The sequence below is a fragment of the Papaver somniferum genome, chromosome 4 (genome assembly GCF_003573695.1).
Source record: "Papaver somniferum cultivar HN1 chromosome 4, ASM357369v1, whole genome shotgun sequence".
Taxonomy (NCBI): Eukaryota; Viridiplantae; Streptophyta; class Magnoliopsida; order Ranunculales; family Papaveraceae; genus Papaver; species Papaver somniferum.
In genome coordinates, this window is record NC_039361.1 from 41,128,042 (window position 1) to 41,141,144 (window position 13,103).

Genomic DNA, 13,103 nt, shown 5'->3' on the forward strand with positions numbered 1-13,103 from the left:
TGAGAGAAAGGCAAGTGATTTGTAAGTGAGTAAGGAGAGATACTAAAGATTGTTGAGAGTCATATCCATTGTAACTTGTGGAAAGTAATAAGATCATTCTTTCACCCCGTGGATGTGGGTAATCATGTCGAACCACGTATATCTTGTGCTCTTATGAGTCTTCTACTTACTTATCTTAATATCATTTCATGGTGATTATTGGATGTAGGTTGTATAATTTTCTACACCTTCAATGACACAGTTTAGAACGATTGTTCTTTTCTGTCATTCAAAGTAACGATTGGTCAACTAATTCTAAGGCATGAGAATTGCCTACTTCATGGAAATTTCGTATTTATTTTCTACAAAATAAAAAACTCGAATCAAACATTTATAGGTGATATCACTACGGTCGTGATCAAACTCAACTTCCATTATATAATTCGCAAAACGATAAATTAGATTTCTACTATAGGGTCTAGTCTATCCTTCATCTTTCTCTATATAATAAGAGAAACTCAATTATGTATCCTTCATCGTACACTTAAAACTCAAAACTTCTCTTCTCTCTCATCTTCTTTCAGAAACAACTACTACCGCTCATGGCACCCTTAAAGCTACATGGAGTTCCATTTTCAACATGTACTGCTCGTGTGAGGGCTTGCCTCGAAGAAAAAAACGTAGTATGAGATTTGTCCGGTTGATCTTGGTACCGGAGCACACAAACGCCCTAATTTCATTTCCAAGAACCCATTTGGTCAGATTCCAGTACTTGAAGATGGAGATATTACTCTTTTTGGTGAGTGCTTCTTGTTCCTTCTTTCGCGGTTTTAAGAAACAATCTTGCTTTTTTTTTATGACCATAGTTTCTTGGTTGCAGAATCAAGAGCCATCAATAATTATATCGCACACAAATACAAAGACCAGGGAACAGATCTTCTCCAACATGGAAATCTTGATGATTTTGCCAAAGTACTAGTAGGATGTGAAGTAGAATCTCAGCAATTTAACCCAACAATGGGACCAATTTTTTTCAACATCTTTATTTCTCCTCTACGAGGTTGGGCTCCAAATCAAAAGGCTATAGACGAGAATGTTGTGAAAGTCGGAACAGTTCTTGATGTTTATGAAAAGAGGCTTAGTAGCAGTAAATATCTTGCAGGGGATTATTATACACTAGCTGATCTTAATCATCTTCCTTAGATTGCATACATCATGAAGACTCCACATGCTGAGTTGATCAATTCTAGGCCTCATGTTAAGGCATGGTGGGAAATTGTTTCATCTAGGCCAGCTTTAGTTAAGGTCTCCCAAGGACTGACCTTGGGTAGCAACCCCTGATCACTTATTTCCAGTAAGATGCATGTTTGTCAAGACTACCCTGCTCCTCCTTGGGGTAGGTAGGTTGCAGTTATGGTGTGCTATGCTCAAGTTTATAATAAGTGTATAAGCAGGTAATAAACTATGTATGTGTGTATTGAATAATAGAATATGCTCATAATTCAGATATGTCTCTTGTTTCCGTCTGAAATACGAAAATGCTTCCCTGCAACTTCGCTTTAGTGCCATAACACCCTAATACACTTGAACTTGCTCAGATGCACCAAATACATGATTAAAGTCCCTAAGTAGCTAGATTCAACTGATGCAAGTGCAACTGACTAGATGGGATAAACATGCTCACATACACAAAGTGGGAGTGTATAAGAAGCTCCTCAAGTCATTGAACCACCAGAGTTCCTTATAGGTGTAGGTTATAGTAGAGCAATTTTAATATTTGCTCTACCTAACATACAACCAGCCTAAACAAGCTACAACCAAACCTGCTGGATTGTCCAAAATATTTGAAAACATAGAGTAGTTCTTACAACATGAATAATGATGCCAAAATGTCCCATGAATGGTGTACATATTACATAACACAACGAAGAATTAATGGTCAAGAACGAAAAGCCAACTACAACAAATACAAACTTGAAACCATCAGATCATCAACACCCTCTTTTACAAGTTTAAAAAAATCAGCCGCCGAAAGAATGATGGGGAAGCTGGGATAAAACTAAAATAGTTGAAAGAAACTGATTATACACATCTTGGCCTGGAATTCACAAATAAAAATAGGAAGAAAGGAGAAAACTAAAAGAAAAATTACACTAACTAAAAATAGGAAAAAAAAAAGAAGAAAAACTCAAAGTCCAAGAGAAGAAAAAACGCATAAGTTGTTGATGCCCTAATTCCATTTCGCTTCATCAGGATTATATTATAACCAATAGCGCTGCAAATCCATCGGTGGTAGATCTTGAGACATCATTGCTACCATTAAAATAGCATTACCAAGCCCATTATACCAAATCAAGAAACCTTCATCGTCACCATAGACAAATTCACCCTACTTTGAAAACTACCACAAGATACAAACCCGATTTTGATATGCATCAATACGAATCACCCCCTGGATAAAAATTTATCGATTGACACAAACAACATTTGTTACTGAAGAAATTATCTTCAAAGGCTTAAAAATGACCCGTCGTCTTCAGCACAGAAAAACCGTCACCAAGCCATATCTTGACCATCATCCTAAAAAATACCATAACTAATACCATTATCAAAACCCAAAACACCATCACAAACACCCAACCCAAAGACCAAACATCACACTAGGAAAAGAAAAAAAGACAAATCTGGATTAAAGGTTGTGACAGCAATGAAAATGGAAAATCTTCCATATATATTCACACCGTTAGGAACGGATGGAGACGCAATCAAATGCTCCCAATAGTGACCAAAAAGTGTGGTACCAAGATTATAGGTACTTGTACAAAACAACAATAGATATTTTATTTTTACTGACCAATTTTGTCGTTGGGAGCTAACAGGGGAAATAAATATAAGTCTAGATTTACCGTGATTTTTTCACGGTGATGTCCCTGCAAGACACAAAAATGGTGGGCCCATCGAACAACAAAAACTCATCCCTTTTTTCTCCTGACGGGAACCCTGAGGCTTGAGTGTCCGTGAATTATATGTAGCATCAGTGAAATAAATATATATCCCCCTGGCCCTAGGGTACACATCGAGTGGTACTCAGTACTCATCAGTCATCTCGTCTCGTCTTCCCTCTCCTCCTAGTGTAGTAGGACTACCCTACCCTAGGATATTACGAGTCTCTCTTAATTAAAAAGGACACCGAAGGGTCTGTTTAGTATTTTCTTTGATGGTCCTTCCTTTTCCTCTCCCAATAAAAACGGAAAATAGTTAACATCCCGTGGGCCATTCCGAGAGTGGGAGTGTGAGAGTGAGGGGTAGGTCCCACCCTTAACCCACTTCCTGCAAATCCCCGGGTCCAAGGGCTCCACTCATTTTTGTTTCACTCGGGATAATCCGCGAGATGTGCAGCACTTCCCGATAAAAACCCTCCCAATGTCACATTCTCTTCTCTATCGTCATTCACTCTATTTTGTTTTTGTTCTTATTCTATCTGGTTTCAGAGACCCTTACACAGTTGTCTTTTATACCTATACCAAGCAAGTGGCTGTCTCTTATTTGTACACTTCAAATTTCCTGTCCTCTCCTTTTCTCTCAAGAAAGCCTCGCGTTTTTAGGGGCCACTCAAAAGGATTTAGGGGCCAATAATAAAACAAAAAAGGTCACCCAAAGGGAAAATGTAGCCAGCCCTTATCTCGCGTAATTCGTAATGGCAAAATTACCCTTATATATTCGGAGGATATGATAACATTTTTATCCTCCGATTTCAATCGGAAGACAAAAATTTACCCAGACTTCCGATTGTAGTCGGTGCAGTATTAGAATGATTTCTGTTTCATTTTTTCCATTTCTTTTTCATTTTTGAGTTGTTAGAGTTATAGAGAAGAAGGTGAAGGAAAAACGGAAAACCCATTTTATCACTACAAAAATGGATGGATATGAAGAAGAAGGTGAGAATCATGGCGAAGACGATTTGGGGTATATGTTGAATGATCCAAACTTTTGTGGAGAGGAAAACCTAGACGACCCTTTCATGGAAGAAAATGGAGAATCGCCAGATATTGAAGCTAACGATGCATGTAAAACACAGGTATTGTGTTAAGAAACTCAAATACTCGATTTGCATGCGTTTGTGTGCTTTTGTAAACAAGAAAAACCGATTATTGCATGCATTGAATGCCATGAACTACCCAAATTCGGTAGATAATTTCTCGAATATAACACACTGAGTACCAAATATGTATATTCGGTAGTTCCAAGATAGTATTTTGCTGCCGAATATGAGAAAAAAATCCCAAACTGGTTTTCCAAAAAAATCTACATTCGGTAGTTATGCAGAGTTATTTACCTCCGAATGTCCCCAAAAACGAATTCCTCAAAAAATTTCAAAACTCAGTATTCTTATCCTTTACAATCGGTAATAGTTTAACATTATTTGACTGCCGTATATAACAGTGGCCTCAAAATAAAATTTCCGAAAACTTGAAAATCGGATGTTTATCGATTAAAGTTATCTCCCGGTTATTTATATTCGGCTGTTTTACTATATATTTTAGATTCCGATTATATCATTTTTTGCACTCAGTAAACTGTGTACATTCATTTGCATAAATCGGGTGTTTTGGGTAACCGATAGGATTCCGAATATAGTATATTCGGCAGTTTGACTTATTTAATAACCTCCGATTATTGTATAATAATTTGTTGCTTTCATATGCAGGCCGTTGAAGAGTTTGTTGATGATTTCTATTTGAGGCCCGACACTTCCCTATACTATGCAAACGATTTGGTATACTCATTACTACTTTTATTTTTTTTCAAAATTTATATGTTAAATGGTTATGCTTATTAGATTTGTTTTGTTTTATGCACGTTTAGAAATTTGGTAGTTAAAAATAATCATGTTAGTGACAATCGATTTGAAATGATTTGTGAGCGAGGTGGGACGCGAAAGAGTCACGAGGGAAAGAATAGTAAGTATGTACGGAAGACGAATAGGAAATACCGAAGAAATACCAAGAAGATAGGATGCCCATTTAAGATTGTCTTCTATAAGCCCGATGGTATTAAAGGTAAAGAGTATAAAATGTATAAAGTTGATAACGGTTGTGAAAACCATGATGATCTGTTGGATTTAATTGGACATGTAATGGTTGCCAAGTTAAAACCACATCAAATACAGATGGTGAGGTCTATGCGGATCCAAAAAGAGAGTGCGATCTTAAGTAATTAAAGGCGGACGACCCCGATAACTTGTCTTCTTTGTCTACAATTAAGTCGGCCCTAGCTACGATCAAAAGTACTGAATGGGATGGTAGAACGGTCATGCAACAATCGGAGTGGTTAGCGGAGTTACACGGCTACACCTTGAGAAGGGAAGAAAATGATGGTATAGTGGTTCGTATTTTCTTGGCACATCCCGAAATGATCCAATTGGCTCAATGCTTTCATCAAATTTTGTTGATAGATGCTACTTATAAGACAAACAAGTATAACATGCCGTTGTTGAACATTGCTTGCCATACTTCGGACAAAAACACGTTTACGATTGCATGCCCTTGGAACCACCTAGAGCCATGGCATGGTTTGTTTTGAACTTGTAATATTCGGAGGATAATTTTTTTTTGTAAAATCCTGAATGTACGATGGCCCAAAAATCAGAATTTGGGAAAAACTGATACTTTTCAAATTTTGAACTTGCAATAATCGGAAGTAAACTTAGTTACCCAAACTTTCGAATATGGGTTGTCTAACCTTCTATATTGGCCCTTGGAACCACCTAGAGCCATGACATGGTTCATTTTGAACTTGTAATATTCGGAGGATATTTTTTTTTTGTAAAGTCCCGAATGTACGATGGCCCAAAAATCAGAATTTGGGAAAAACTGATACTTTTCAAATTTTGAACTTGCAATAATCGGAAGTAAACTTAGTTACCCAAACTTCCGAATATGGGTTGTCTAACCTTCTATATTGGCCCTTGGAACCACATCGATCCATGGCATGGTTTGTTTTTAACTTGTAATACTCGGAGGATAATTTTTTTTGTAAATTCCCGAATGTACGATGGCCCAAAAATCAGAATTTGGGAAAAACTGATACTTTTCAAATTTTGAACTTGCAATAATCGGAAGTAAACTTGGTTACCCAAACTTCCGAATATGGGTTGTCTAACCTTCTATATTGGCCCTTGGAACCACCTAGAGCCATGGCATGGTTTGTTTTGAACTTGTAATATTCGGAGGATAATTTTTTTTGTAAAGTCCCGAATGTACGATGGCCCAAAAATCAGAATTTGGGAAAAACTGATACTTTTCAAATTTTGAACTTGCAATAATCGGAAGTCAACTCAGTTACCCAAACTTCCGAATATGGGTTGTCTAACCTTCTATATTGGCCCTTGGAACCACCTAGAGCCATGGCATGGTTTGTTTTGAACTTGTAATATTCGGAGGATAATATTTTTTTGTAAAGTCCCGAATGTACGATGGCCCAAAAATCAGAATTTGGGAAAAACTGATACTTTTCAAATTTTGAACTTGCAATAATCGGAAGTAAACTTAGTTACCCAAACTTCCGAATATGGGTTGTCTAACCTTCTATATTGGCCCTTGGAACCACATAGAGCCATGACATGGTTTGTTTTGAACTTGTAATATTCGGAGTATAATTTTTTTTTGTAAAGTCCCGAATGTACGATGGCTCAAAAATCAGAATTTGGGAAAAACTGATACTTTTCAAATTTTGAACTTGCAATAATCGAAAGTAAACTTAGTTACCCAAACTTCCGAATATGGGTTGTCTAACCTTCTATATTGGCCCTTGGAACCACATAGAGCCATGACATGGTTTGTTTTGAACTTGTAATACTCGGAGGATAATCTTTTTTTGTAAATTCCCGAATGTACGATGGCCCAAAAATCAGAATTTGGGAAAAACTGATACTTTTCAAATTTTGAACTTGCAATAATCGGAAGTAAACTTAGTTACCCAAACTTCCGAATATGGGTTGTCTAACCTTCTATATTGGCCCTTGGAACTACCTAGAGCCATGGCATGGTTTGTTTTGAACTTGTAATATTCGGAAGATAATTTTTTTTTGTAAAGTCTCGAATGTACGATGGCCCAAAAATCAGAATTTGGGAAAAACTGATACTTTTCAAATTTTGAACTTGCAATAATCGGAAGTAAACTTAGTTACCCAAACTTCCGAATATGGGTTGTCTAACCTTCTATATTGGCCCTTGGAACCACCTAGAGCCATGACATGGTTTGTTTTGAACTTGTAATATTCGGAGGATAATTTTTTTCGTAAAGTCCCGAATGTACGATGGCCCAAAAATCAGAATTTGGGAAAAACTGATACTTTTCAAATTTTGAACTTGCAATAATCGGAAGTAAACTTAGTTACCCAAACTTCCGAATATGGGTTGTCTAACCTTCTATATTGGCCCTTGGAACCACCTAGATCCATGGCATGGTTTTTTTTGAACTTGTAATATTCGGAGGATAATTTTTTTTTGTAAAGTCCCGAATGTACGATGGCCCAAAAATCAGAATTTGGGAAAAACTGATACTTTTCAAATTTTGAACTTGCAATAATCGGAAGTAAACTTAGTTACCCAAACTTCCGAATATGGGTTGTCTAACCTTCTATATTGGCCCTTGGAACCACCTAGAGCCATGGCATGGTTTGTTTTGAACTTGTAATATTCAGAGGATAAATTTTTTTTGTAAAGTCCCGAATGTACGATGGCCCAAAAATCAGAATTTGGGAAAAACTGATATTTTTCAAATTTTGAACTTGCAATAATCGGAAGTAAACTTAGTTACCCAAACTTCCGAATATGGGTTGTCTAACCTTCTATATTGGCCCTTGGAACCACCTAGAGCCATGGCATGGTTTGTTTTGAACTTGTAATATTCGGAGGATAATCTTTTTTTGTAAAGTCCCGAATGTACGATGGCCCAAAAATCAGAATTTGGGAAAAACTGATACTTTTCAAATTTTGAACTTGCAATAATCGGAAGTAAACTTAGTTACCCAAACTTCCGAATATGGGTTGTCTAACCTTCTATATTGGCCCTTGGAACCACCTAGAGCCATGGCATGGTTTGTTTTGAACTTGTAATATTCGGAGGATAATTTTTTTTTGTAAAGTCCCGAATGTACGATGGACAAAAAATCAGAATTTGGGAAAAACTGATACTTTTCAAATTTTGAACTTGCAATAATCGGAAGTAAACTTAGTTACCCAAACTTCCGAATATGGGTTGTCTAACCTTCTATATTGGCCCTTGGAACCACCTAGAGCCATGACATGGTTTGTTTTGAACTTGTAATATTCGGAGGATAATTTTTTTTTGTAAAGTCTCGAATGTACGATGGCCCAAAAATCAGAATTTGGGAAAAACTGATACTTTTCAAATTTTGAACTTGCAATAATCGGAAGTAAACTTAGTTACCCAAACTTCCGAATGTACAACACAAATCATTGTCATTTATCTGATCTTCTTTACTTTACGACCGTGACTACCTCCCAGTCCTGCACGACCACGGGTTTCTTCTTCAAGTGCTGAGGGACAAGATGTGATGCTTTCTTAGCAATATCCTTCTTTACACCATCTTTTCCTTTTTTGGCTTTTTGGGTACCACTTGGTTGTCCTTCTTCTTCTACTCTTGGCACTGGATTAACTGGTTCAATTTCATGGTGGGGTGTAACTTGTGGAGCAGTTGGTTCTGCACTTTGTTGAGCGGCTTGTTCAACACTTGGTTGCACCCCTTGTTCACTGCCTTGTTGTTCTACACTTTGTTCAGCACTTGGTTGCACTCCTTGTTGACTGCTTTGTTCTTGTAAGCTTTGTTTAGCACTTGAATTATCTTTGGCACTCCTTTCCCTCCTAGCACTAGCTGTCACTTTCTTCCTCCTTTCTCGACTTTGTCTAAACAACAAAGAAAGGAACAATATTTACAAACTATACAATTGGAAGACAAAGTATGGAAATATAACCCGAATGTACACATTCGGACGTAAGAAGACACATACTGTTCCCGAATACAAAAAAATCGAAAGCTAACTAAACATATTTACAACCGAATATGCATCAATTGGAGTTCAGAAGCTCTAAATTTTTCATCCTACACAATCGGAAGAAAAAGTACAAAACTATAACCCGAATAAACAAATTCGGAAGTAAGAAGACACACATTTTTCCCGAATGAAAAACAATCGGAATATAACTAAACATGTTTACAACCGAATATTCATCAAATGGAGTTCAGAAACTCTAAAATTTTATCCTACACAATCGGAGGTATAAAACATTATATTGTCTTCCGAATAAATACTGGCCCCAAAATGAGATTTTTCCTATATCAGAAATTTTGAGATTTTTTCAATATATATATATATATATATATATATATATATAGTGAGTGTACTACCGAATACTGTGTGTCTACTTAAATATATTCGGGAGCCAACAAATTCATTAAACTACCGATTATTACCAGTTTGTATCCAGGAAGATATGGCCAACAATATTCGGCCGATAACCATCAAATATTTCTCCCGAATACTGTCGATGTTCTTGAGAAATGAAGAACACGACTACATTCGGAAGTAAATAAGCATGAATATCGCCCGAATCTGGATAAATAACCGAAAACCCTAGAAATTGTTTTTCTCGATTCGTCGAATTAAAGCGAAATAAACCCCAAAAATGATAGATTCTTACCTAATTGGGGCCATTTGAAGTTGACGAAGTGTTTGACTATCGGAATCGCAACCACCGACTACATCGACGGGTACTTCTTCTTCGCGTTCTTCTTCATTTGCAGCAACAATTTCTTTATTTCTTACTAAAATCCCAATCTTTGGATCGATACCCCGAGAAACGTTTTTGGTTCTAGGTCTGTGGGTTTCATTTCCCTTATCCATTGTTTTATAAACGAATCGACGATGTTTTGATTTTACGATTCGCGGCGATGTTTCGGTTGAACACAAGAACGAGGGAAATTTTTTTTTTCTTCCACAATCGGAAGATAATATGAAACTGGAAGAAGAAGAGTTGAAATGAGTAGAATTTTTTTTGATTTGGTTTTTATACAGTTTTACCAGAAGGGCATTTATGTAACTTCAATATCATATAGGGTACCCCTTAACTAGAGTCTTTGGCTGGGTATAAATTGATGGCCCCTAAATCCTTTCGGGTGGCCCCTAAAAACGCGAGGCAAGAAAGTGACCACCAACGTCTCTCTTTGTTTAAGAGTCCTAATACTGATGCTACTTTTAGTACAAACAGAGAAAACAGAGTCTTGATAGATAAATCTCTCCATATCTCTGATAGTTTCATAAGTTTGAAGACTTGCACAAATTCAAGATCTGGGTCATTCTTAAAAATGGCGAAATCGCCAAGTTCGGAGACAAAATGTTGTTCTAATAAGTCTTCTTCTCTGCAAAATCTGGTTTCTGATGATAAAAAAACAGCAACAACGACAAAGAGAAGCAGAGGAGAGTGTACTAATAACAATAATGAACATCCAACGTAGAGAGGTGTGAGAATGAGAAGTTGGGGGAAATGGGTATCTGAGATTCATGAACTGAGAAAGAAATCAAGAATATGGCTTGGTACATTTCCAACACCAGAAATGGCAGCAAGAGCTCATGATGTTGCAGCTTTAAGTATTAAAGGTAAGCGATTCTTAATTTTCCTGAAATCACCGATTCACTTCCTCGTCCTGTTTCACAAATTTGGAATTATGCTGGCCTAAAATTGTCTTTGAGATGATATTGATTTAATACTAATATAGTTGAGTTAGCATCCATAAATCATCAAAAATTGTACTCTTTTTCCTTCGTTTCAGGTTTTGTCCCATGTGGTTTTCCTGACAAGGTTTTAACGAGGCAACATCTCGATGACGTTGAATGTTCATTCAAAATGTTGATATTGTTCTCTTTTTCCTTCGTCCAAATTTTGTCCCAATGGGATTTTACAGGCAAGGTTTTAGTGAGGCAATTTTATCCAACATGGTGGTCATCCTGGGGAGTTGTATCAATTTTCGGGTTATTTAGTGGATCCATTCTGATCCACATAAAGTATGACCACATACACAGTTTGTTCATTTACAATAATGTATGTACAACTTGTCGCTTTGTTGAAGAGACTACATCAACTTATTTTGCAAATCATGATCATCACTTCTCAGATGAAGGCAAAAAAAAAAAAAAAAACTTTTGCAAATCATCTCCGAGAAGCTAGCAATCCAAGACACAAGTTTTAAATGTATTAAAAGAATCATGAAGACTCGAGAACACGTTTATTTCAAGACAACACGGTTTGTTCAACGGTAAAGAAAACTTCATTAACTAGCAGATTTCTTCATGAAGCTATCTCCAACATTTAAGAAACTTGTTCATTGAAATTGGAAAGTCCCGACTCAATGATTTGCATACCAATATTTAATTGAAGTACTTATCATATGGGGAGCGTCGTCGCGAAATAAAGTGCATTCATGAAACTTTATCACGTTCTACTCTTTTTCCTTCATCAAGGTTTTGTCCCACTAGGTTTTTCTTGTCAAGGTTTTAACGAGGCAACAAATACATGTCTGACTCTTCTATGTTTTCCCATAAATGTACTCTTTTCCCTTTAGTTTGGTTTTGTACCTTCGCATTTTCCTGACAAGGATTTAGCGAGGCAATTAGATTAGACATGGTGCCATTGGGAGGAGTGTTATAAATCATTGTTTATTTACTAAAATGCCTTGTGTCGAACATTCAGGTTTTTTCAATCTGTATAAATAGAAGCCTAATCTCTTGTAATCTATAATACAAAACAGAAGGGGTTTTTGATCCTTGGACGGTCGGATAACATTTCTAGAAACAAACATTGCATCCGACCATCCTAGTTTCATCCCATCCAAAGACATCGGACAGATGTAAAAGTTTTAACCTCTTTTCATTATGAATAACACTTTAAGTGGGTTCCTTCATAATTAGGAACATAAATAAAATTTAAATTAAATACTATGAACAAAAATAAATTAAGACCATTAGCTGTATTTATCTCATTATTTAATTTTTACATTATATTCTCCATCAACAAAAAAATAAGTATTTAAATAAATAAAATACCAAAAAATCTTCAAAATCAATAATAAAATAATTTCAATTGAATCCACAAAATAAATGAAAACTAAGTTATTGTCTAGTAATTGAAGAACTATGCGTAAAAACACTAATTATAAAGAAAATCCATGATAACCAATCCACAAAATCACGCCTCAAGAAGCAAAATAAATAAGAAAAACACATAAATCATTTATAAAGAACAAAATCATACATTATGCCCAGACGAAAAACAATTCAAAGCAAAAATATGGTTAGAAATTACCTTGGTGATATGAAGACATTTTGATGCAAAGGATCACAACCACCATCCATGCAGTTGATCCGCACTTGAGAATTTGAATGGTTTCGTTAACTTATGTGGACTGAAAATTAAAGACATAGTGGGAATCGATGAAAATTTGTGGGAAGTTGTTAGTTTTGAAAAAATCAGTAATTTTAGGGGAATGGAAATAAAGGCTCATGTAAATCTTGGTCTGAAGTATCGTCAGAATGTTTATCTGTTTTACATAATATTTTCTATGTAGGATAAATGCCGACTTCTTTTCACTCTGATTTTTCATATTTTAATTTTGGAATGACAGGAAAATTGGATGCATGAGTGATGACATACACATGTACAGACCATCTGAATTAATTTTGAAAAATTTATTAAGAATTAATAATAGAATATGCTGGAGTCGGCCTGACCAGAGGATACATTAGAAGAAAACTATATTGCCACTAAAGGTAATAATTAAATTAGACGAATGCTACAATACACTTTTCTCTTTTTAATATTACCCATTATTAAAACACGATGTTATTAGATAAATGTTATAGCGCGCGTTGTTACGGCACGAGTTATTTCTAATTTAAGCACATAATAATAAGATTTCTCCCTTATTTTTCCCTTCCACTTTGTGTCTTCTTTTCCTCTTTCTCTATTTCACAAGGGGCTAAGTGGCAAAATGCCCCAAAATCAACCCCATGGTTGTGAAAATGCCCCGGACGTTAGGGGAAAGA

The 13,103-nt window shown here is 36.0% G+C and overlaps 1 pseudogene; it reads left to right on the top strand.

Moving 5' to 3' along the window:
- Window positions 1–530: 530 nt before the first annotated feature.
- On the top strand, window positions 531–1,488 carry LOC113273772 (annotated as a pseudogene).
- Window positions 1,489–13,103: the final 11,615 nt, after the last annotated feature.